The sequence below is a fragment of the Pteropus alecto genome, unplaced genomic scaffold (assembly GCF_000325575.1).
Source record: "Pteropus alecto unplaced genomic scaffold, ASM32557v1 scaffold86, whole genome shotgun sequence".
Classification (NCBI taxonomy): domain Eukaryota; kingdom Metazoa; phylum Chordata; class Mammalia; order Chiroptera; family Pteropodidae; genus Pteropus; species Pteropus alecto.
Genome location: NW_006442109.1, coordinates 5585050 through 5589840, shown reverse-complemented (window position 1 = coordinate 5589840; position 4791 = coordinate 5585050). Strand labels below are relative to the sequence as shown.

The following is a 4791-nucleotide window of genomic DNA, read 5'->3' as shown; positions in this document are numbered from 1 at the left end:
CCCCTGAACGTCTGTAGGTGGCATTTTAGCTGCATTTCTGCATCTCGTCCGAGGGAGCAGAGTGGGAGAGAGGAGGACAAAGAGAAGTTGGGTGTTTTCACGATACATACATTTTTATAAAGGACTTGGGAGGGGCTGGCCACGGTGAACAAACTGGCAACTTGACACAGGAATGCTGTGGCTTCTGCTATTCATGCCACTGCCTTTTCCTTTTCAGTCCAGATCCAGCTCTACCTCTCGCCTGGCTGGCACACCCGAGGGTGGAATGAGCTGACTCCCCTGCTGCTGCAGCTATCTCTTTGTCCCTCTGCATCTTGGTGTGGCCTGCTTAGCATCTAGACACCGAAGCTGTTTAACTTCCTAAAGCTCAGTCCCTTCCAGGATGCAAGTGGTCATAAAAAGAGGTAATTTAAAGAAGTCTCTCCAGCAATGTTTCATCCTCTCTTTTTCCTTTTTAATTCTTGGGCATTTACAACCAACTGAAATAGATCACTTGATTTTAATGATGAATAATAATATACTTTTGCATTTCCAGAACTGAAATATAGGCATACATCGGAGATATTAAGTGTTCTGTTCCAGGCCACCACAATAAAGTGAGTATCACAATAGAGCGAGTTAATCTTTTTGCTAGATTAGTGGAGGGTCTTGCCTTCTATTTGTAAAAAATGCAACATCTGTGAAGTGCAGTAAAGCAAAGCGCCATACAATGAGGTATGCCTGTATATTGCCCAAATCGGGGAGTTATTATTCTTTTGTTTAGTGACTACAAAGAAAGATTAGTTAGTGTAACAAGGGTGACAAACACAGAACAGAGAAAGCTCAACCAAGACAGACAGTGTGGAAGAGGGGAAATGCCATCTGAGAGTCAGAAGCCTGGGCTGTTTTCAGGCTGATTGTAGGCAATCCATTTATTTAGTCATTTAACAGATTCTACTGAGAGCCCTCCATGGGGCAGGCATCCACCTGGATGCAAGGAAGACGAAGAAAAGTCAGACAAATGGCGCCTACCCTCAAGTTATCTTCGGTCTTGTGGGAGACAATGGAAAGACACATAAACCAAAAATTATCAAACTATTTGGGCTATTTACTTATCTGGCATATTTAACTCTTTGATTTGCTGCATGATCATTATTATTGTCACTGTCATTTATAGAGTGCATAGAATCTTATTTAATTCTCACAATAATTCTACAAGGGAGCTCCTATTGTTCCCATGTTACAAATGAGAAAATCAAGTTCTTAGGGAGATCAGATAGTGTGCCAAGGTCATGTCGTTGGTCAGTGGTGGAACTGGTACTGGAATCCAGATCAGCCTGGAATCCAGAGGCCATGCCGCTCCCAACCAGGTGACGATGCCATCCAGGGTCTTCTACCTCTAATCTTGTTTCTGCTGTTCTCTTGCTTTGAATCAGCTTATCATCCTCTCACTTATGAACTTATCTCTGTCCATTTACCCATCCTGACATTCTTTCCTCCAGTCTTAGGGGAGAAGGTACACATCCTCTTGTCAAAGCTCACTCATCACTCCACACTCCTCCAGCCTTCTTAAGACTACATCCACTCATCTTTCCCTGGACCTTCTATTCCTCACCCATGACTCTCTCTTTATCCTCAGCCCATAAAGGTGTCAGAGGCTCTTGTTTGCTAAACAAATCCACAAACAAATAAACACAATAAAACAAAAACTTCTACCCTCTGTCAGGTTCCGCCCTGTCCAGTCCCCACCCCACCAGCTACCCACCCCATCATTCACTTCTTTCCTCCCCCTCTCATCCATTGCCATCCAGAAGGTAATCCACTCTCACCATCTCCATATTTTCAACTTCCATTCACTCCCTAGTCCATTGCCATCCAACTTCTGCAAGCTCCCATTGCCAAACACTGTGGGGAGCTGGCAGTCTCTATCGTGCCAGTCCCTTTGCTGCATCAGAAATCATCGAATCCTTTCTTGAGAGTCTCTAACATTTCGCGTCTATGGCAATGCACTTTCCTGCCTCTGCTTACAGCTGTCTACTATTCCTTCGCTCTTTTATGGATTTCTCTTTCCAACAGCTTCTCTTCTGCTGCTTATCCCTTAAATGTCATTGTTTCCAGAAATCCCTCCTTTAACCCACTACTTTTCTTCCTCTTCACTCTATTTCAGGACAATCCCATCCACTCTCCTGGTTTTAATTGTACCTATCGGTTGCTGTCTCCCAGATAACTGCTAGCCTTGGCTCTCCCTCAAATTTTGGCTGTGTATATCTTTCTACCTGCTGGTCTCCTCTACCTGGATGTTCTCTGAGCACTTCAGACTCAGTATACACAAAAACGATTTTATCACCTTCCTTCTAAATCAACTCTTCCTCCTGATGCCACCATCTCCTTTCTCCTGTAAGGTAGAAACCGAATGCTCCCTTGCATTCAGTTGGTTGAGGAGCTCTGCTTGAGTGAACCTTGTAAATATTCTTCTCTATACCTTAACCACTGCCCTGTTCAGGCCACTGTCATTTCTTGCCTGAATCACTGCAATCACATCCTAGTTGGTTTCCCTCCATATCCTTTCTAAATCCGTCCTCCACCTTAGGGGTTTTATTTAAAGTATGAACTGTCTTCATCAAATTCTTCTGTGGTTGTCCATCACTTAGAGCAGGAGCCCCAGCCTTTTAATATGGCACACAAGGGCACTATCTCTAGCCACCGCCTACTGTGGGAGCTGTTCCTTCAATGACTCTGCATTTCACTCTCTAGCACAGCAGAACTTCCTATGGTGTTGCTTACATTTTGCTGGGGTTTTTTTTGTTTTTTTTTTTTTTTTTTTTTTTTACTTCCACCCCTCATGTAATGTTGTCCAAGGAGAACATCTTTCCTCATCCTAGTCCCACTCCTGTACCCACTTAGGCCTTCCTAACTACTGCTCAGTCTTTGGGAGACATCTCTAACCTCCCCTCTCCATCCCCTTAGGTTTATATCACAATTATTTTTCTATGTCTCTGTACCACATTTCCTCAAGATTTAATAGGAAAGATGATTTAAGAACAGAGATTCTGATTACTTTAGGCAATCAAGATATTCTCTTGCTCACAAAGCGAGATTTATGAACTACAGAGGAGGCATTATAAATGCATTAGGTTCCATAATATGCTTTTCATAAGCTGTTTAGCTTCTATGTGAGGCAGAAGAACATGGAGAGAAGCTAATCATGCCGTATGCAGAGGGCTCCATGGGGCCATGGCTCTGAGATAAGGCGGGACCCCTACGGCCCAGGCACGGGTATATCTGAAGTAAGATGGAAATTAAAATCCACTCCCATATCCCTCCACTGGCATAAAAACAACAATAAATAATGTCCGAAGTGAACATGCAGCAGCAGAGAACATGGGGGAAATGAGAAAAACATGTCTTTGCCATTAGAGGAAAAGATAAGGAATTCATTTGCATCTTTCTGGGAGGAATTCGGGAATTTTAAAGTTTATTCAAGGCTCACATTGATCCTGGATCAGGGCAGAGACCCTTGGTATATCCCATTTTGAAGTTATAAACTTCGACAAGAATATGAGCAAAGAGGGAGGCAACAAGGCCAAGTACAAGCACCAAGAATGCAAGCGCTGCAATTTCCATGCAGCTCTCCAGCATCTCCCCACGCACTCACTCCTTCTCCCATTATCTCTTGAGCCTCAGCAGAATCTCCTTTACACTGTGTTTTTTTCTTACCATTTTAAGACTGAGGAAGGCAACTTTTAAAACATAAACGCATTTTCATCTGATTTGAAACATACCTGTTTTCAGACTTGAATTGCTTTGCTAATGTTTCTCTTCTGAAAAAAAGAGAGTTGTGTGCCATCTCGCGGTTGAGGACTGCCACAACAACAATTATGCACCCACAACATCCCACCCAGTTCAGCACCAGTGTTCCCCGGTGTAAACTCTAGAAAGGGTTCTGGTTCATGGACAATAGCAATCAGAGAATGTACCAGTGCAAAGACACTGAGGACTGAACTAGTAATTAATAGCATTGGAGTAGGGCCCAAAGGATCCACTGGATGATTTCATCCCCTAGTTCATACATGAATGCTGATTCATGGTGGTTTAAAAACAACAGTGACCTTGCACCGTGGCAAGAACACCAGAATGACACCTAGGACACCTGATGTCTATCTACAGATAGCCAGGTGAGCTAGCAAAAGAGCATTGACTTGGGGCCAGGAGGTTTCTACCCAAGTGCTACCACAATATAGCGTGTTACCTTAGGGAGGCTTCCTGATGAGCACTTTCACTGTGCCAAGTGCTGTCCAAGGTACTTTTTAAAATGTTTCTTCGGTTTCTCCCTCATAGCCAACCTACAGGACGGTGGTTCTATAAGTGAGGAAACTGAAGTTCAGCAAGAGTGAGAGAGCTGTCCAAGGTTACAGACCCAGTAAGTGATGAGTCAGGATCTGATCCAAAGTCTGACTCTAAAGCGTAAGGTCTTTATTTTTCTAAATTTATGTGTTTTCTTTTCATACTGTTTTATCATGTGATTGTGTGGTGGGGGGGAGGGAAGGGTCACATATAATCCAGATAGCTTGAATTTATTGTGTCCTTTGATGATAGGGCAAGTGGATTTTCCACTTAGTTCTCACCAAAGCTACAGATTCTATGCTATTGCTTTTTAATTCCTTATGTTTTCTCATTTTCTCCCATATGACTTTGTTTATAAAGGCATTTTAAGAGATAATATTACCTTAGCTTCAGATATCATGTTCTTTGAGTTCTGAAGATAAAGGATACAACCTCGAGAGAGAACGCTATCTGAGGGATTAATAGGAA

General features: G+C 43.0%; 1 long non-coding RNA gene across 1 annotated transcript; it reads left to right on the top strand.

The window, feature by feature from the left end:
* The first annotated feature begins 273 nt into the window (after positions 1–273).
* LOC112469539 lies at positions 274–4475 on the top strand. The gene is made up of 3 exons (XR_003042656.1): positions 274–404; positions 536–596; positions 4318–4475. It is a non-coding gene; the product is annotated as an uncharacterized LOC112469539 (long non-coding RNA).
* Positions 4476–4791: the final 316 nt, after the last annotated feature.